This window comes from Sapajus apella, unplaced genomic scaffold (assembly GCF_009761245.1).
Source record: "Sapajus apella isolate SASKATOON/1434 unplaced genomic scaffold, GSC_monkey_1.0 scaffold25, whole genome shotgun sequence".
Classification (NCBI taxonomy): Eukaryota; Metazoa; Chordata; class Mammalia; order Primates; family Cebidae; genus Sapajus; species Sapajus apella.
The window spans coordinates 24,288,810-24,310,904 of NW_022436965.1; the positions used below are offsets into that span (position 1 = coordinate 24,288,810).

A 22,095-nucleotide genomic window follows, 5' to 3' on the forward strand; every position below is an offset into this window, starting at 1 on the left:
TCAGTCATCCTTTCAACATCCTTCTCCTTGGTTAACCCGAGAAACTTAGTTCCCCCGTCCCCACCTCCATCTCTGTAGACCTGAGTTTCAATAACAATAAAATCTAACTGTAACTGAGATCAAAAGGAGAAAAAAAAGAGAGAGAGAGAGAGAGAGATGCTGGGGGGCAGAACTAAAGCCTGGGAGGGGGTGCCTCCTGACTCTAGGCCACCAGATTTGTCAAGGCCCATTTACCCAGGCCAGGCAGGGACTGGGGGGCTCGCAACGCCCATTGTTGGCTGATCAAAGTCCAATCAGAAAGTAAAGGAGGAACCCAGCCAGCCTCATGTGATCCAGCGCAGGAAGCCAAGTCTAGAGAAAAGGAGCTCTGCTTGTGAATAAGGTACACCAAGACATCTTTACTGAGCTTGCCACAGAGAGAGAGAGAGAGAGAACAAGTCAGAGAGAAGGGAGTCTATTTGAAGCTGCATCCTAACGAACCTTAATAAGTTAATGCAGAAATCCTCCCAAGGAGTCTGGCTATAGGAGACACCGGTCTCTACTGAATCAAAATCTGTTATGTTGTAATATAATAGATGTAAATTAAAACAGAAAATCTATCATGCCTCTAATGTACCCTGATAGCTGAGTGTGTGGATCCGTCCGAGGAGAGGCACAGGAGGAAGGGTGATATATGGCAAGGCTGGATGGAGGGTGAAAAGCGTGGCGAGACGAGCGGGAGAATGGCGCAGCCCGCGCGCGCCTCAGACCCAAGGGCAAGAGACGAATAAATGTTGATTAGTGTTGATTTTGTCCGACAAACGCCTGTCGAGTGACAGTTGGGCTAAGCTGCACTGAAAGAGAACCATTAATCTTGGTCTGGTTTAAGTAGAGTATATTAATTTGTGTCATTTTTACTAAGTCGCACTGAGAAAGGCCTCTTACTGCTTTGCATTTGACTGCTTTGGTGGTTTAGCCTGGTTCCCCTCCCTCCCCCCTCACCCCCCACTTTTTAAAACAGATACCATGGTGGCAGCGGTGGCAGCAGCAAATTCAAATGGCACAGCAGGGGAGCAGGGGACTGAGAGCTCCTCTCTTGGATTAAGAAAATAAACTCCCAGGGTGTTGGCATAGCAACAGCATTTCAGATGAACTGCTATATATTCAGTGATTAATAAATTAACATTTTTTACAGTTGTTCCTCCTTGCCTCCCCACCCCCACCCTCACAATAAACCCCTTCCCCCACACACACTTCAACCTTCTCTGAGCTGCACGGCTTGCCTCTTAAAAGAATAAGGAAAGAAGGCGCAGAAGATTCGCGGCCTTAGAGTTAACTGCTGCCCACAGTTGCCATCTCCACAGGCAGCCGACATGGCCCCTTGTCACCTATGAGGCTAAGAATAGGCTGCAGGATCCATGGGCAGGTATACATAGAACCATGTGCACGTGGTTCGTGGAACCTGGCACTCTCCAAGATTCTGACAGCAGCAGGTGCCACCCTCAAAATCTGGGGTCTTTCCAGGTCCTGATGGGCTAGGAAATAGCTGAGAGTTATCATTTCTCCCAAGAACAAAGACCCCAAACCATGTCCAAGGGAGTCCTGACCTTGCCCAATTATGCTGCGTAAAAAGAAAGTTTGTGTATATCAGATGGTGTTGGTGTATTAATGGGAAGCCAACACTTCCTTTTTGAGCTTACAGTCCTCCACCAGACAGCTCAACTAATTTGGGCAATTCATATTGCAGAAATGAAACCCGATGAGCATTGTGGGAGGGACAAAAGAACAAATTGATTTTAAGCACTGCCATAGCAGTCGGGTCCAGGCAGTTTCAACAGTACCCCAAGCTCATAAAGCCCTCTCTTTCCAAAGCTTTCATGAAATAACACACGCTTTAGGAGATAAGGATCAGGGAAATGATATGTTTTGTTTTCCATAGCTCTTACCCGTATCAGTGTTTTATTATAACCATCCCCTTAGTCCCAGGTAAGCGTCAGCTAGTGCAGGGGCCAGACAGCACTGCAGAAGGTCAATGGCACTAATCTCAATCTTTGAAGCTCAGCTGGCCACAGCATCTCTCAAGAAGCCTCTGGCCAAATCTCCCAGAAACCCCACGATGACAGGCTCCAGGAGAGGAAACACTCAGTGAGCAATGCTGGAGCTACCTCCAAACAAGAAGGACAAGCCTTACTCTGTGCAGGTCCAGAAGACAAAGCTGGCACTAAAGACTGAGCATTACAGGTGGTGGGGAGCTGGCTCACAAGGAAGAAACTGCTCATCCACGGCTGCGCCACAGCAGAGCTGGACAGGGCCACCCGGGACAGTTTCCTTCCTCAACTGAATGGAAGATTAAATTACATAACCTTTTAGGTAGCTCAGGGCCACTGATGGAGGGTAAAGGAAATAAATAATAACAACAACAACAAATATACTATGAGGCTTAACATGCACTAGGCACTGTTTTAATTGCTTTCTGTGTCTTAACTCCAAGATAGATACCTATGAAGTAGATGCCACTATTATCCTTTCTATTACATAGATGAGGAAACTGAAGCAAAGAAAGTTTAACAGTGTGTCCAAAACAACAACATATAAATGAAGGAGCTGGGATTCAAACCCTGGCAGTCAGAGTCTAGAGTCCATGCTCTTAACCACAACATTCTACTTCTCCTTGTATAATACGTGAAACCTGCGGGGAAAGGTTCAGGTAATTCAGTATTCATGATGACATACACCATTCAAATTCTACCAGATCCAAGAAACAGTCCATCCTGAGACCCCAAATAAGAACAAAACGGACCTGGCAGTGAAAACGATGCAACAATTAATAGTCTAAAGAGAGACAGGCCGGGTGCTGTGCCTCACGTCTATAATCTTAGCACTTTGGGAGGTGGAGGTGGGCAGATCACCTGAGGTTAGGAGTTCGAGGTCAGCCTGGCCAACATGGCAAAATCCCATCTCTACTAAAAGTATGAAAGTTAGCCAGGTGTGGTGGCTTGCGCCCGTAATCCCAGCTACTCGGGAGGCTGAGGCAGGAGAATCGCTTGAATCCAGGAGGCAGAGATTGCAGTGAGGCGAGATAGTGCCACTGCACACCAGCCTGGGTGACAAAAGTAAGACTCCATCTCAAAAAAAAAAAAAAAAAAAAAAAGAGAGAGCGAGAGAGAGACAGGAGATATGGTTTTGTGAAGAAAAGAAGTCACTAACACCATCCATTTGAGGACTTTCTACACCGAGGATGTTATAGTGGACTTACCAGGCAAACCGGTTTTGAGTCCCAGCTATGCCACTAACTGTATGACCTTAAGCAAACTGATATCCACTCTACGTTTTCTTATCTATAAAGCAAAATTGGGGGTTCCTAAAGTCTCTTCTGGGTCTTAACTCTACATGAACCCTAGGGTCTAGACACCATAAAATCAATTTCCCACTTTTTGGATGACTTCCAGAGTCACCTTATTTATACCCTTTTGTACCTACATGTTTACTGCTCAACCACCATCAAAGCTCTGGAGTGCACTGGTGAGTTCATGGTTACAATATCCTCTAGACCATAAATACCATATGTCCAATGTGTCTGTACCATTGATTCTTCCTAGTGTATTAATCATTATAAAGGCCTAGTTATAAGTGTGCTGGAGAGGCTGATATAAAGCCACCAATTGAGAACAAAACCCCAAACATATAGTTTGCACAGTGTTGACTCCACGGTGGGCATTCTGCATGTTCTACACTAAGAGTACATCTATAATTCTTGAAATTATTCATGGATTATGAAACTATATACTCAAGGTCATTGATGCTGGCTTTTCGTCCTACTCCCGTATCCAATACATCTTTTTTGAGATTTATTACTTGAATCTGAGAGCCACGTTTTCTGCCTTCTCAGTTGCTTACATCCAGAGAAATTTAAGTTTGCTCAGAAAGCACTTTGAATGCTGTTGGGAAAAAAGAGCCCCTCTCACTAGGTTGATGAAACTATTTGTTTTGTTTTAACCAGAACTTTTATCTAACACCTAAACCACATGGTGGCTTTTAAAAGGTATCAAACCACAAAACCAAAACAAAATAAAAAACAACACAGTAATAGTGAGATTAACAGTTACATAAATTAAGGCTGCGCTGTGAACCTAAGGACAGGTGTGCCAGCTCTTGCTTCTCTCAACTCAGCGCCTGACTTCCTCCTTGCCCTCCCCTGAAATCAGAATATCTGCGACTTCAATTCCTTGGGAAAATGGGAAGAACCATAAGAAGAAACTGCATGATGAAGACGAAGGGGGCGAGGGTAGCCGGGGCCCTAAATGATACTTCCCTGCTTTGTAACTTCAACTCCAGTGCAGCCATGTCAATGAGGTGCCGTGAGGGCTATTAGTGGCTAGGCTGCGGCCAGGTCCTGTGGTTTCAGGGCAGAAGGGTTATTAGGTCAGCCCCAAGTAATCATGGTGATAACAATAACAATATTAGGATTTATCCAGAGAGGGGGTGGTCTGAAGGGAATCACATTAAATTCAAGAGGACTCAGATAAAATGATGCTAAGGGTCAGACTAAATCTAACAACAGCCTGTGATTTGTGGCTTACGCCACTGCTCTAATTTGCCTCTCTACGGCTGATGGCCCATGAAGGTGAGGGGTGTTATTGAGCGCTGCCCAGGCTCTGCTTGTGGAACAAGCAAGTCACAACAGCTCCTGACTCCGCTGCAGCCAACTGCTCTTCTAAAATAATGTTTCTTAATACGAAAATTGTCGAATATGGCCCAAATCTGTTCCAATTCCTTACTTCATATTAGTTTCCTTCATGTGCTACAATAGCTGATTTACCAATTTCATATGCATATTAATTGCTGTACTCTTGTTTGTTTAAAGTGTATCTGGATGCATCTGTCTACAAAAATAATATGTCTTATTTATATATTATCTATTGTAGATTGTAAACAGTAATGGCAGGGACTGTCTTTTTTCTACCACACTTGTAAATATGCCCAGAGGCTAAGCAGAAATGAGCTTATCCAATAACTAAAATAAATAATGAATTAAGTAAATGGACTTGTCACTTTCCATGTGGATTATTTATGCTTTGCACCTTACACCTCAGGAAAAGGGTCAATGCAGAGTGAGTTTTTTGCTTCTCTTTTTATTACTTGAATCTGAGAGCCATGTTTTCTGCCTTCTCTGTTGCTTACATCCAGAGAAATTTAAGTTTGTTCAGAAAGCACTTTGAACGCTGTAGGGGGGAAAAAAAACCCTCTTACTAGTTTTATGAAACTATTTGTTTTGTTTTAACCAGAACTTCCATCTAATACCTAAAGCAGATGGTGGCTTTTAAAAGGTATCTTAAACCACAAAACCAAACCAAAACAAAAACACAGTAACGGTGAGATAGTCATGTGCATTAACCTGCAAGAAAAAGAAAGAACAACTCTGTGTATCAATAAGGTTGATATACTGCTCCTTCTCCCAACACACGCTCTCAACTTCTGCGAGGTCCCCAGAGGTCCCTGATGCAGCGCATGTGCTAGTTCGTGATCCACTCTGCCAGTGACATCATGCTACCTGGAAAGCTGCTAGAGCTGCTAGCTTTACAGTGAGGTGAGTCTTGCCGACTCTCAGGCTTGTGTGTGATGATGCTAAATGCTCGTCATTCTTATTTTACTATGAACTGTGAAGGGAATTATTAAAAACATTATCAAAGCAAAGATCCAAAGATTGTATAAGACCATAATTGCCAAGTACCTGGTAGGGCAATGCAACTCTGAGGAAAGAGTATGGGCTTTGAAATCAGAGGCCTGAATTTAGTCACTTAGTCATAGAAGGTTCTATTTTATTTACTCTCTCCAGGACTCATTTTCTTTTTTTTTTTTTTTTTTTTGAGACGGAGTTTCACTCTTGTTACCCAGGCTGGAGTGCAATGGCGCGATCTCGGCTCACCACAACCTCCGCCTCCTGGGTTCAGGCAATTCTCCTGCCTCAGCCTCCTGAGTAGCTGGGATTACAGGCACACGCCACCATGCCCAGCTAATTTTTTGTATTTTTAGTAGAGACGGGGTTTCACCATGTTGACCAGGATGGTCTCGATCTCTTGACCTCGTGATCCACCCGCCTCGGCCTCCCAAAGTGCTGGGATTACAGGCTTGAGCCACCGCGCCCGGCCCAGGACTCATTTTCTACATCTGTCAAGTGGGACTAAGAATCCCTTTCAGGGTTATTCTGTGCACTTTATATAGATTATCTCATCTTATCTGCTTGGTAGGAATCTAGTACATGTTAGATTTCTCTTTTACGAAGTATTTGGGTAACGGAAGAATAATTATCGAGTGTAGCATTACAGATTGATAGATATACTGATAGCAAATCATGGACTGCTACAGGCAGCCTAAATATAAAAACAGCAGATTCACTAATCAAATATGTGATCACCACACCACTCCTACAAATTGGAAAGACCAAGTGAAGATCTAACACTGAGCATTATCTGTCTCCTACGATGCTATATTACCCATCCATGTAAAACTCCCCACTCAGACTCTGGAAGCATAGAAAAGAAAAATACATTCAGGGTTCTTTGTCACGTCATCCAAGAACAAATCATGCAATCTCTCTGTCTAGGCCCATGCCAAAAGACTCTCAGATCTGAATTCTTTTCCCCAGTAAAAGCAACAACACCAGACACATAGAGTGCCCTGAGCAACACCCCATGGGTCACAAGCACTTGGTTTTCGAATGACTTTGCAGAATAACATTAGGAAAAATCTTACATGATTTTGGGGTGATTTTATTCACCTTTCTGAAAAAAATGCTTTTATTGATAGCATTTCTCATATCATCTGTGATTTTTGGCATACTCATTCACACTGTCTTTCAAAAGAGAAACAGTCAAAATATTGCCCATAAAAAATATATAAATATATGTAGTCATATATACAAGAATCCCAAATGTGGTTAAGAGAACAGATTACAGAAACTCCTACCTTTTTATCAAAGAATTGGCAAGCCAACCTTCTTGTTGGAAAAAGAATTAAGAAATTTGGAGGTTGAACCTCACCACCTGTCCACATTTGCCAAATGAGGTCTCCACTATGGCTATAGCCACGTTTTACAGAAATGTTGAAGTGGCTTGATGGGAAATCAGTTTGACAGTAAAACATTTCAAATAATTTCTGTTTTAAAAAACTAATAAATTGCAGCAAAGGCAAGGCCCAACTGAAGGCTGGGAGATGTGGGTTTTCATTCCATGTGCACCAATAAAAGATGAGTGATCTTAGCAAGACACATGCCCCTTTGGGTCTCAGTTTCCCTAAGAATGTAATCAGTGCGCTAGACTCAGTTCTGTGACTCCTTCAGGATTAATATTCCATGAGTCATGGAGAAGGAAGGTCTGGTCTGCTGGGTCTTAAAGACACACAGAGAGAACGGAAAAATGCACATGGTAACCTGTCAAAACCATGCTTGTGAAGGAATTCCAAAGAGAACATTGACATGCAGAGGAAGAGCTGTTCTTACCCTTCCATCTTGCCACAGTGTTTACTATGCACCCAGCCACTCACAAAGCTCCATATTTAACTCAAAATGCTTAGCAATAATTTTTTTTTTTTTCAATTTTAGATCATGAGTATCAGCTTCTTCCCATTCTTTGGAACAGGTCCACAGAGACATGGCAAATGATTAATGTAGCGACAGACACAGCACTCTAATAAACAGAGCCTCACGCAAGAAAGAGAAAACAGTGTCACAGATGACCAGGGTAAGGGCCACAGCACTGGCCCCAGCTGAGTGTTTGAGGTCAGTCCAAACAAGCACTGACTTAAAGAATCTTGTGTGAGATGTCATTCTGCTCTACCCTAAGAAACGATGGAACTGTTGCCATGGCAACAAAGGTACTTGAGAGGGACATGAGCAAAGGGAGACTTAAAAAGAAAAAGACAATATGTGGCCTAAACAAAAATATGTGATGGTGTAAGGGGTGCTGTAAAGCCTTTATTGCCACTTGTTAAGGAAGACCTGTATAGCTCACTCGTGAGTAATAAGGCGGTCAACCCAAACTAAGGCACTAAAAATTTTATAGCACCCCACATATCATATATATCTAGATAGATAGAGAAAGAGAGAGATACATATATAAAGGACCTCCACAGATACACTCACAAACAATGCAAGCAAATGTTGCTACTGATCTCGGCAATGCTATCTTCTAAGAGAGTCATTACATTTACCAATATCCTTAATTTATCGGCTATCAAATTCCACATCCCATCAATTCAGCTCTTAAAAGGTTCAGAAAGCTCAGCTGCAATGAGAAGGAACCGTGATGGTTTCACAGGGAGTGCAGACTAGCCAGGTGCATAAAGCCAGGATTCCCTGTTCTGGTGGTGACTCCGCAGCTAATTTATTATTTCACAGTTGGATTAAATGCTCCCTACTGCCAACAAGGATTGTCAAGGTGACTGCTGGGACTTGAAGAAAGAGACCACTGCAACCCAGAGCAGGAGACAGGAGACTGTCGTGTTGCATGTTCTATATCCCTTGCCTTACTCAAAAAATATGCTTCTGAAGTATCAGTTGTAAGCTGAGTTACAGTCTCCTTAGATGACTACAGAACTAGAAAACTTAGCAATTTAAACAAACCTGTAGTAAAGCCTTTCAGAGTAAAATGTTTAAAACGTTTTTGTAAAGTAAATAATGACATTTTAAATTCTCTCACAAATTTTGTTTCTTGTAGTTTTTCTCCAAATGAACCCAAGGGATTTCACTGAGCCCTGTGCTAGGAACGGGTGTCCCCAAAAAGCAATCAATGTACTTTTCTCAGTTACCTGAATCTAGAACCACGGTACAGAAAGATGCATTCTTGGGGTTCATGCTGTATTCACTGTAATTTCCAGTTGCTAGTTTCAAATACATGGTCACAGCAGAGAACCAGTTTGGGTAAACTCAGGGGCCTGAACTTGCTCTTCTCTGACACAGTGATGTGTGAGAAAAATGAGAGATTATATGGATAAAGTTCTCCAAGCCCACCGGAGAAAAAAACAGAAAAGAGATGCAACGTATTGGTATTATTATTTCTACTGGGTCACTTCTGGAGCATAGCCATGAAGGTCTGCCTGGCTTTTAAAGAGTGAAATGCTTGTCCCCCAGTGAAAGGCCATCGTCCATTCCTTGCAGAGCTAAGAAAATATGAACAGCCTAGTCTAGCTTCCCCAAAACATCTCCTCCATCACATTGGCTTCCTATCTCTTGAGACTTCCTTCAAGAGAAATATTTCTTTTCACGAATATTCTAACTTTCCTGTTCATGAAGCTGCAGGTCCATCCTCAGATGCCACCATCTCTGACTCTACCACACCAAAGTGAGCTCACCAAAACAGGAGGCACCCCTTGCTGGACTGAACATGTATAGGCTTCAGGTAACACAATGAGTAGGCCAAGCAATTGCCAGCCACACATCTGTACCAACACACTCAAAAATCAATAGGGCATTTAGAATAATGGAAGTTCAATGGCTTCCATTTTGTGAAGTGTTAAATGTGCCAAGGGACTGAGTTAAAGCTTTGGCTATGAAAGGGGACTGTAAGTTATGCTTCCTTTAAAAAAAATTTGCAAATGGTTCATTTTTCCTTGAGGAAAAAAAGGGGGCACTTTCAATTAGGTGAGTGGAAGGACACATGCTCCGAGTGCATTTTGCTGAAGTTATAAGTGCTTCTGAAACCCCTCCTGTCAAGGCGTTAGTAATACAAGATTTAAGATGCCCAATTAATTTTTTCCAGCCACCAGCCAAAAGTAGATGCAGGAGGAGGTTAAAAGCTAAGTGTTTAATTAATATTAAATTTATAAGATTCTCTATCACTGAAAGCATTGTAAAATTGAAAAAGCAGTTAATTTTACGGTTGCTGTGTATTCCTCTGCTTTGATCTTTGATCTATGATATAAAATCACCGACTGTAAAGATTCCCCAGCTTTATTATACCTGTTAAATGGTGAGAAGGAAGAAAGAGAGGGAGAACCTCCAGACATGATGGGGAGTGAGGAGTGAGGCCCTGAAAGTAGTCATTAATGTTGCTGAGAAAATCTAAACATGAGAGGTTCAGGAAATAGCTTTTGATGAAGCCACCGACATACACGAGGCATTCTCATCTTGCCCATTCTCTACACTCCAGTTTTCTAAAGCTTTAAGACAGGAAAACAGCAGTTACCTATCTCTGGCTTAAGACGAAATAGCCAAGCAGAGAATATTTAGGATGGATTATGGAAGAATTTTCTGAAACTGAGAGTTTCCAAAGCGTAAACTCTTCACTGGAATAGATCACAGCATTGCCTTTCCTACAGCTAGAAATGCTTAAATTAGATAAGTATGTGTCTGTCTTGAACAGTCTATTACACTGATTCTGTCTTCCAAAGGCTCCACTTTCCCACCCACTGGTAGAGACCAGGCCTGGCAAAGAAACGCTCAACTCCTGGACCATGGGACCTTTTTAACTTAAGGCATTTTCAAAAGCCTGTACTGATAAAGGGCAATGCAATAGGAACCAGAGGTAACAGGGAGGAAAACCTACCACTGAAAATGTTATCCTGAGAGAGGTTTTCCCAAGGTTTCAAAATACCATATTTCTGCCATCAAGAGAGATGTTTGATTCACTCAACTGCGGCCCACGTCATGAATCCTTAAAGATAAAAGGGGGAAAGCAAGGTATATGCATTTCAAATAAACTGCCCATTCAACCTGCAAAGACATCAAATACTCACCTTTGCCTTCTCCCCACCCGAAATTGGGGTGGTGGTGTGTGGGCTGGGGGGTAACGGGGGTCCCGGAGGTAGAAGCAGAGGACAGTACTTTGTGCTGAACTGAACTTTGTATCCTAGTCACCAAAAAGAACAATGGGGGGCATTTCCGACTCCTGGCCTCCTTCAATTCTGTCACAAATCCAGAAACAAAGACCTATTATGCAGAATAGATTTTACAGAAAGGCAGAAGGAGGGTGAGGGAATGGGATAATTCATGTAAGGTGTTTTTTTCTTTTTTTTTTTAATCCCATCAGGGATCTCATTATAATTTCATTATTAGCAGAAAAACCAAATAAGTAGCATGAGAAAGAATCTCCACTTAATATTAACACACACACACACTCACACACACAGAGATGAAAGATCTTATGAGCTTCAAAGAAGCTGCTAATTCTCCAACTTCAAACGACTCAGTGAGAAAGACACTGATAATGAATGTGCTTTTTCCACTGGCTCGCTTATAAACTTTTTCCCTGTCTGCCTCCCTCCCAAAAATTACCTCTCATTTTTAACTGGAAACAAATATCAGACGTTCTAACAGAATCCCGGGTTCACACATAATCTTCCTTCAGGGAAGGAAGTACAATAAAAATGTTTACAGGGAAAGAGAGAAGAACTTCCTCAATGGTAACAGGGCATACTGCCTTAGGAAGAACAGCCAAGAAAAAAATACAAATATACCTCGTTGCCAATAACCTGATACAACAGGTACAAATGTACTATTGCCAATAACCTATACTATTTCAAGAGTATAGAACGAATGCATAAAACACTAACTTTCTTTGTCTCTATAACTGTCTTTATCCATCAAGAAGCTGCAAACTTAGGGCATTTTCACACTGAGTATGTTTCTAAAAGCTTTACCTGGTGGTGAAGTGTGATACTGCAAGCCTACCTCTTTTTTTGCATTTTAATCCTAAACAAAAAGTAAAATCAAGTTTCTGGAATTCAGGCTCCCATAAGCTAGTGCCACCTATGCACTGCAGTACCCAAGATTCTACATGGTGTAACATGTTTTTCACAAAGACTGTTCAATTCCAACTGAAGGAGATTTTCTACCCTATACAAATATATTCTAAAATGTATAATAAGTCATTGGAAGGATAGACAACACTTTAAAAAAAATCTTCCAAACCTATTTTCTAGAAATAAAATAGTTGTCAAAAGTGAAAATTAGTTGCTTAAATTTTTACAAGTAGTTTTGATAACAACAGGCTAGGCAGAAGTTCCCAACCTCTGTGAATGCATAGTCTGCTTTTTAATGTCAAAACATTGCAAGTACCATTGTAAGAAAGTTGCTATATTTTTAGCTTTTACAGATGGAGGAATGATACTCATGAACAAAAAACCTATAGGAACTGAAAAAAATGCTTTTTTTAAATGAATGTGCGTTTCATTAACCACAATAGCATTTCATATATTCAATGAATTTTAGTAGGTATATTTATCTGCACGTGTGTGCATGACATTATTCTGTTTACAGACAATGCTTGGTATGTGCATGAATTTACCACACCTTTTTAACCACTTCATGGTTCCCTTAGGGTCCATGGCCCACAAATTGAGAATTACCATGTTAGAGGAAGAAAGATAGCAGCTGAAGGAATGCATGCCTCTAACCAATTCTTTCATTGAGAGAAAATGACATTCAAACAGCTGAATGATTTTACACACATCACTCCCTTGTTTTACTCCTACCAATACTATCCAAATGTTGGTAGACACAATACAGATTATTTCTGAGTTTACATGGTCTTGATTGTCGGTTTATAACACAATAAAATTTCTTTTTGGCACAAGAACCTATCTTCTGTGTGTACATCTCCTATTACAAATTGCAAGTAAGGGTATTGTGAAGAATAACATAATCAAAATAACATTTCTAACAAAGATATACAAGTATGATCAATGGAACAGCAGCAATCGCTTAAGAAACATCAGTAAATAATTCTTCAGATACAGTTGTAGCTTTAGGACAGTGGAATGATAAGACAGCAGTGTTATCCATAAGAAAGACTGACCCTCACAGAAGCGTATGCACAAGCATTCACACCCCCAACACCCACCTCCTTCTATCTCCCTGTCTGATTTCCACTCATTCATTCTCAGCTCCTGTTTGTCTGAGGCCACATGCAACTGGATTTGTCAAGCCCCCTTTTAACAACTTGTTGTCACAGTCCATTACCAAATTGCATATAGTTATATATTCCACTAATTAGGCTTCTAAAATATCATTAACATGTCTCTTGATCATTAGCATAACGTATGAGGCGACGTCGTTAGGCACGACTCAAGTTTGTTAACGTGGTAATGAAAGGCACAAGGCAGGCTCTGCAGGAACCAAGAAGCACAGAGAGGTGGGGAATATCCATCCAGGCACTGAGATGCTAAAGCCATAAAGGCACAGAGACACATAGAGACAAAGGCAAGCACAGAAAGGAGATGCAAGGCACAAGGAAAAAGCAGAGAAACACAGTCAAAGGAGGGCATCGGTAAGCGTGACTTTGGCAGTGAGATCACTGCTTGGCCGTAAACAGGTAAAATCTAATGGACCGTTCCCACTTGCGTGGGAATTAGACCCTGGCAGGGCTCTAAGCAGAAGATGCTTTAAAAATTTCCTAAACAAGAAAAAAATAAAATTCAGAAACCTCCTTCTTTCCTGCCACCTAACATATGGTGCACACGATTGTGCCCATCTCCCCCATTCCCATGCCACCCCCTCTCCAGCAGTGGCTACAGAAGACTGCCGCAATTACCTGGGGGTGACATTTTTCGATTCCTTATCAGGCCCTTTATTAACATGCTGGTAGATATCTCTATCTCTCTGTATACACTGCATGAGTCACGATCCTCTTGTGTGTAAAAAGGCAGGGCTTACTTCCAGAGATAATAGACATGCTTTGTCTGGAGAAGAGAGAAGGAAGGAAAACACATAAAACAGATGGCAACTGGCTGGGCATGGTGGCTCATGCCTGTAATCCCAACACTTTGGGATGCCAAGGCAGGTGGGTCACGAGGTTAGGAGTTCAAGACCAACCTGGGCAACATGGTGAAACCCCGTCTCTACTAACAATACAAAAATTAGCCGGGTGTGGTGGCATGCACCTGTAGTCCCAGCTACTTGGGAAGCTGAGGCAGGAGAATTTATTGAACTCAAGAAACAGAGGTTGCAGTAAGCCGAGATCATGCCACTGCACTCCAGCCTGGGTAACAGAGGGAGACTCTGTCTCAAATGAAAAAAGATGGCAACTGTTCTTATGTATAGTAAGGGTATGTCAGTGTGTGTGTGGGCACACACCAGCCATGTGGTCGTGGGCTGTGATTTCAAATAGCCAGTTAAGCCTGGATTTCATATTTCATAGAAATGTTTCTAAATATATCTATTAGGACTCACAGAACAAGAGGAAAATAAAGTGCTTGGCTCAGGAAAGTGGCCAAGTATATGATGGGTAGAGAATTCAAAGGAGTTGGGGGAGAGGACTTAACAGCATGTGCACATCAAGTGCTTAATTCATCCTGAACAAGGAAGCACTCAGCCCAAGTGACCTATACTTTGGTCACAGGCTGAGGGCATAGGGAGCACACGGCCTCAGAAACAACCAGAGGAACCTCACTCATCTAGTCATTATGACAGGAAAAGATCAATCGAGAACTTTGGGGTCCAAAACTCCTGCCAGTCTTTCAGCGCAGAGATTCTAGGCTACCCTCTCTGGATTTGACATTTCACACAAATAAACTGGAAGCACCCTAAGCACTCACAATAGTGCAGCCCAGAGAGAAATGTGGCTTCCTTGGAACAGCTTCAACAGAGACAACACTGAGAACACAGTTCTGGCAACCCGCTGTTTTACACCAGCTCCTTCCAGCAGGATGCCTTCTCCTACCTAGTGATCACTTCCAGCCTAGCCTTGCCTCCTGGGCCCACACAGAAAGAAGAGTATATTCAGCATATACGAGGATTAAAGCCAGTGTCAGTGAGGAAGAGAGGCTGGGGTAAACTCAGATGGTGCCTAAATGGAAATATAGCCTATACCCTCTAGCTCACCTGACACCTGACTTGACATGTCAAAGGCTATGCGACCAAGGTTCATTTACAGGGAGGAAGAATCAACGTGGCTTGGTTTTATAGAACCGATTTAGTATGAAAGATGGGAGCTTTTTCTCTGGTCCTAACTTCTCATCCCTAAGGAAGATGAAGGTCACATGGTAGAAAAAAAAAATCTACCCAAATGCTTAGTCTATGGGCAGACTCAGGAATCGTCCTCTGTGCACTCTGAATTCTTACATTATGGAACCACAGAAACCTTTCTGCTCAGGTATGTCCATTGATCCTTCTCTCAAAGGAGTTGTTAAGAAACTCCACTGGCTAAATCTGCACCCTTGATGTGAATGATTCTTAATTATGGCCAAAAAGATAGACTGTGCAGCAAAGGGGATGGCCACATTTCATGATTATTTCAGTCCAGCAGCCTTGTGTGGCTTATGGAATGGGCAACTAGGCCAGCTAGGATTGCACAGTCACCAACCTAAATCAACCCCTGAAGGAGAACCTGCAGTAAACCAGTCCTGATCCCATGCCCCCATCCCAAACAGCACTCCCAGGAAGTCCTTTGCGCTGCTTTCTCACACCCTACCAGCCAAGGGCAATGTTCATCATAGGTTCTGGGAACCTAATTCTCGCCCCACTGGGGATAAAAGAAAAGGCAGGCAAAATACAAATACAGACAGAAAGACAAGGGAGACTGTCAAGAAAATAGGGGAAAATGTTTCTTTGACTTTCCTCTCAAAACCTGAAGTTTTACAAAATTAATCATGTATTCAACAACCTACTCTGTATCAGACCTAGTTTTAGGCCCTGAGAATATAGCTATAGACAAGTCCCTACTTCATGTCAGGGGATGGGGAGGTGGTAAGAAAAAGAAAAAACATCACACACACCCCCACATACTCACAAATGCATGTGCACGCATATGAACTTGCTGAAGGCTAAATTGCAAAAGGGCTATTTTTAAAGATACATAATTGTATGATGTTTTGATGCAAGTAAAAATTAGAATTAGCTAGAATTATATGAACAAAATATAGCCCCAAAATAATGCCTTATGAAATCTGCTTTAATAAGTAAAACAGATGTGCTATTTGGGATCTTTAAATATAAATGATTGTTTTTAAAGTAACTTAATGCAAATTTTTTAAAAGAAGTTCATGGTTTTCTGTGAAAATTTGCTGTTTTTTTATTTTATACATAAAAATTAAAATATTATATATTTTTACATTTGAGACAGGATCTTACTCTGTTGCCCAGGTCAGATCATGGTTCACTGTAGCCTTGACCTCCTGGGCTCAGGTGATCCTCCCGCCTCAACCTCCTGAGTAGCTAGGACTACAGATGCATGTCATCATGCCTGGCTAATTCTTTAATTTTTTGTAGATACAGGGTCTCACTATGTTACCCAGGCTGGTCTCAGGTGCCCAAGCTGGTCTCAAACTCCTAGGCTCAAGTGATCCTCACATCTCGGCCTCCCAAAGTGCTGGGATTACCAGCATGAGCCATGGCGCCTGGCCTCTAAAGAAATATTCAAAAGGCAAACTCACTTTTCCTAGGCTTTCTCCATTTTGCTCTCCACAATTACCTATAAAAATTGCTTCCAGCCCTATTTCTAGATCTAAAAACAGGATTTTTTTAGCCTGACAAAACTAGAAGATCCATGAATGACCTTTCAGGGGTTCCTTAGCTTCCTGAAATTACATGGGAAAAAAAATGTGTGTATCTAGGCTCATTTTCTGGAGCTAGACCATAAATTTCCTCAGGAAATAAAAGGACACATGACCCAAAGGAGGTAAACTGCTCCCTGTGGTCAAGGGGAGTACTTAGGCTTTGTACCAAGGACTAAGATGGTGCAAGAGTTAATTTTTCAAAAGTGTAAGAAAGCATCCACTGCCTTGTACAGGTCATTTCCTCTCCTTCAGCGCTCCCCACCGATCCCCCCACTCACTGCCCCTTAACTGAATAACCCAGTAAGTAAGTCAGCCGCCTGAAAGATATTGTAAATCGCTCCAACAGAGTGCAGTTTGGGGCAGATTCCAATTAGCCTTCACTTAACAGTCTTTCTTCCCCTGCCAAATTTGTGCAGTGAGGATCCAATGCCCCACCCTCTGCTTGGCTCTGAGTTTAGGCGCAGGGAGGGATCAAGTTTGTCCTCAAGCTGAGAGATGTCAGCCACACAGTCTTTATATGTCCCACCTGAAAGCTAAAGAGGGAATTAAAGGTGGTTTCAAAAGGGGTGTGCCTGGCAGTGTGGTAGAGAAGGGAGCTGGTTTCCTGTGCGTTTCCTTCTTTTGTTCCTCTCCCTGTTGTCTAACCCTAAATTTCCCTGCTGCCACTTAATTATCCCTGATCATTTTACCCTTTTCTCTGCTTACTGGTTGATTATCTTCCTATTTCATTTGAATCCCAGTGGAGGTACGTAAGAGCTAAAAACAAAGCTGATGGCCAATTAAAAGGTAAGTGCCTTATGTTAAAAGCCAGAACATTATACTTCAATATTCATAATTAGGTAGCTTTTGAATGGCTGAAGAACAACGCAAGTCCATATAGAGGGCTAATCAGGGCACCTATATTTTGCAATCCAAATCAACCAATGCCTATTAAACTGATTGCTGAGAATTGCCAGTTTCCTTATTGGCTGGCTCAGAGCCTCAGTACTTCATAAATATTAGAGATGTAAAAGACCAAGGAGTTCCTAATGTGTTTATTTCGTTATAATGAATTCTTCAGGCAAGTGATAGGATTACTGAAGCAGAGCTTGGTAAAAAAAACCCTACTGATTTTGGCAGCTCTGCCATTCTTCAGGAGTAGCATCTAAATATTACTGAGAAATAGAGCATAAAGATTATTCACTTGGGTGTAATTTTTTTGAGAAAAAGAAAATAAAAATTTATCTTCCACTCTTTCATTTATTTTCCAAATTATCAGATCACCAAAATTGCCACTGGAGCTGTACAAAATTAAACCGAGAAATAAAAGAACAAGTGAGCAATGGAGTAGGAGACAGTCATTGACAAGTTCAAGTGCACTTCAGCACTCCCTAGGAAACCCTCGCTCCAGCCTGGGAGAAGACTGGGCTGCTGCTGATCATCTTGGGTCCCCCCACCCCTGTGATTATTCTCCCTGTGGTAAGTCAACTTAGAATCTCCTCCCAGAACTTTTAACTGTTTGCTAATAACACAGTTAATTTTGGGGGTGGGAGGAGAGGTGTTCTGTCTTGCTTACAGAGTTAAGACAATGTCACCTTATAAATTAAGAGCAAGGGGAGGCCAGAGAAATGCTCACAGACACCAGGAGAACCCTTTCTAGAAAAGAATTAAGCATGATGATGTCTGCTCTTTGCAAATGCTCTGTCCACTGGGAGGCAGCATAGGCTGCTGGAAAGAGAAATGGGCCGGAGACCTGGGTTCTAATCCCTGATGTTACTGATTTTGGGTACGTGTTATGGTCAGCAACAGAATCCTAGTTTTAAAAATAGGTCAAAAAAGAAAATGGGACAAGAGATGTGGAAGCACTTTGGAGGTAAAGGCAGAGCCTGCTGAAAGGAGATCCATATAGGTAGAAGTCTGTGGACTATGGAAACTGGTCCTTTTAACTATAACTAACGTGGAAAGATGTCACTACCATAGGGATTTAAAATAAATAGAACAAAGCAAGCACACTCTTAATACACAATTTTCTAAAGTGTGTTTTTAAGAATCCCGGTCCAGGGAAAAGGTCCTCGGGTCAAATAAATTCTGAAAATGCTAACCAGTACACCACACGCACCCCTCTGAGAAATTTACAACTCACATTAACATACTGAGGCTCTCGGGGAAGCCCTGTAGTTCAGAAAGCTCTTGTAACTCACAAACTTACTTGGCAATCCAATGGTTCCTCACATACAAACACTAAAACAAATACCAGCTCTAGGGAGCACACTATGAAATGCTGTTTTAAACTATAATACATGGCAATCATGTCTGGTCCCATACTGGAGAGAAAACATTACTGAACCACCATCCATACTCTTGGGTGGCTGGCCTAGAGTGGTCAGTCTGTGCCATTTTATCCAGTCTCCTCATTCTCTCTGATCAACAACATGCATTTGTGAGGCAGCTGGCCAAGGTGAAAGGTTAATTCTGTGGCCATGAAACTCAGCTCAGCTAACAGACTCATATGGGGGTTGAACCTTGTCACCTTGGTCCCATTAGCTCTAACTGGGCTGAGTAGCCACAGACATTAGTCTTAGTTATAATCTCTAGAGGGAATAAAAATTTAAAGGCACTAGCATATAGCCAATGAGCTTTAGCTTATAAATTTAAGGAGTTTCTAAAATAATATTTAAGATGAAGGTATGCTATTTTAGTCTAACACAAAAAGATAGTCAAGAGGTAATAAAATATGACCTCTGGATCTGGACTCCAGGTGGGTTCAAGTCCCAGGTCTGCCATTTAACAGCTGTATGGCCTTGAGCAAATTACTTAACTTATTTGAACCTCAGTCTCAAAATCTGTAAATCAGAATAAACATATTCCATTCCTCAAAGGATTACTATGAGATTATGCGAAATGATCTATGTCAATGGGTTTAGCACTATGCCTAGCACACATAAATATCAATAAACATTAGTAATTATCACTGCATTTAAAAGGACTGAATACTCTCATAAAATGCAGCTCCCTTTGAAGTTAGCATTGGGAACACACAGTTTTGGAATTTTTTTTTTTCCTGTTACATGAAGTGTTCTTACCTTGTAATTTATCAGAGAATATGCTTCTTAACCTTCACTGAAATTTTCAGTGAGGTTGAGATGGCCTCAGTCAGGTTTTTGTCCTTGAGAAAAATTTCTGCATTAATAACTTCAGTGGCTATAAAATATGATTCAGCTAACTGAAACTTGTCTTACTGGTATATTTCCAGGAATATATTTCTCAAGGGAGATACACCCAAGATAATGCTAAGTAATTGCAAGACATTATTATCTGGCCTAGCTAGTGTTTCCCACCAACACAATCATATATAGATCAGTCACCAGTTTCCCATCCCTCATTACAGGAGCAGGAGTAAGGAGGACAGGGGGAGGGAGACCCAGGGGCTGAGAGGGCAGCAGAAGGCACAGAGAATGAACATGAGAACACCGGGCAGCAACAGTGCGCCTCCTGGCCTAGACACTGGTGGCTACATCAAACAGTGCCCAGACTTGTTCACACATGGAATCAGCCCCAAGTATGAAGAACAACCATCTGAAAGTTTACTGGGAGTCACACAGCTGCCACCCCAGAGGTGGAGAGAGAGAGATTAAGCCAACTTTTCCCATCCCTATCCCATGGTTTACATGACCATATTTCACATAGACGTAGCCTGCATTTTTCATCTCTGGAGACCCCAGTGAAAGGGATTTCCATGGTGATCACCTGGAAGGCACCTCTGTAACCAAACACAATACCCTGGCCTCTCCCAGACTCCTGGCTCTTAACCTCTGAGACCCTTCCAGGCATACCCGACCCAGGGAGTCCAAATCCCAAAGTCAATAGGGGTTGTGGTCATTTACAGAAGGACTGTAGGCTCTCCTTCCAGCTCCTTCTACTTCACTCCTCCCCTCTTGTGACAGGTCATTTGTAACTGTCTCATGGGTTTTATTTAGTTGTGGTGGCCACAATCAAATGCTGTTCTAACTAACAGAGTCCTTGTCCAGAAAACAAAAACCACACAAAAGTCAGTCTGGTTACTTTGGCCACGTTTAGCGACTGTTTCACATCACCACCTCGTCGATCCAATCAATGGTGCGGCAGTTGACCGTTAATAAAGCTAGATAAAAACAAATTGATTACAAAAAGGTCAATTTGGTACCTAACATTTAGAAGGCTAGAGTTTGGGCGCTTGTCATCTGTAGGGAATCACTGCGGTATAAAATCAGGAATATTATATCTGAACAAATAGTTACTTGCCTGAAAGAAAAAAAAATTACTCTCAAAAAAAAGAATGTTATTATTACTTTTATATCTATCAGTGCCCAGAAAATTGAACCTAGAGAAAAAGATAGTGAATTCGTTCTTTAAAAATTCCTTGTGGTTATCTGAAAGATTATTTCAACTACAAGCAGAAATGGAAATAAACTGGTTAATGAGACAAGGGTAACCCACAGACTGTTAGAAAAAGAAATGTCCAACTTACTCGTTTTTCTTTATTCTCAGAAATAAGCTACTATATGCAGAAACTGTGTCCATAAACTTCCTTTGACTCCCAGAGAAATAGAAGAGTTTTGAAGAATCCTGACAACCCAAGAATTAAGGAAAGTGTTGAATACACTTAGAGTTCAACTGAGGCTGGGCATGGTGGTTCACACCTGTAATCCCAGCACTTTGGGAGGCCAAGGTGAATGGATCACCTGAGGTCAGGGGTTCAAGACCAGCCTGGTCAACATGATAAAACCCTGTCTCTATTAAAAAAACAAAAAAATTGTTCAGGCGTGGTGGTGGGCTCCTGCAGTTCCAGCTACTCAGGAGGCTGAAGCAGGAGAATCGCTTGAACCCACGAGGCTGCAGTGAGCCAAGATCATGCCACTGCACTCCAGCCTGGGTGGCAGAGAGAGACTCTATCTCAAAAAAAGGAAAAAAAGAATTCAACTGACATGACCAAGGAAGCCAGTCTAAGCAGCCGGCCATGCCCTTGAAAACCTATTTATCATAACCATGTGCATTATATTAAGGCCCAATTTAGATCTGCAAAATGTGTGGAGTTCATTTTTTATGATCCGCTTCCATATTTCAGAGGGTTGAAGCAGGCAGTGAAGTAGGATAGCAAAACAGTCAGCAGCCAGTTGGCGAACATCGATTTTAGGTAGGGATGTTGCAGGTGCCTCAAGTCACGTGTCAACACAGAGACTAGGGGAGGAGGGAGTGGCGGTGAAAGCGGCAGAGAAGGAAAGAGGAAATGAATAGGATAGGGAGGTGTCTATGGGCTGGCCTGATGGTGTGAACCAGGAATTCCGACGGCAGCATAGCTAGGCACAGAAGGAACTACCAGCACCCTAAAATCTGGCTCCCAAGCCTCTGTCATAAAGAAGGTCTGTGTCCTTGGTCCAGTCACTTTACCACACTTTGCCTTACTCTCATTTGTAAAATGAGAGAGGCTGAAACAAATGGTCTCGAATATACACTCACCCTCTAATTTTGTCAATCCTGCTTTCATCTTCTTCAAACGTAAGGGAGACCCAATCACTGAAGCTCCCAACTTAAGGAAGAGCAGAATTGTACTTTGCCTACTGAGTGATTCTGGGCAAGGAACTGTGCTTGGTTTCTTCTGTTTTGTGCTTC

General features: G+C 42.0%; 1 protein-coding gene and 1 long non-coding RNA gene across 4 annotated transcripts in view; both read right to left on the reverse strand.

Moving 5' to 3' along the window:
• PBX1 (PBX homeobox 1) overlaps positions 1 to 22,095 on the reverse strand; it is a 295,691-nt gene that overhangs the window by 215,987 nt on the left and 57,609 nt on the right. The gene's annotated exons all lie outside the window — the stretch shown is intronic.
• LOC116560239 lies at positions 5,090 to 13,726 on the reverse strand. The gene is made up of 2 exons (XR_004272868.1): positions 6,135 to 13,726; positions 5,090 to 5,825 (listed from the first exon to the last, which is right to left on the reverse strand). It is a non-coding gene; the product is annotated as an uncharacterized LOC116560239 (long non-coding RNA).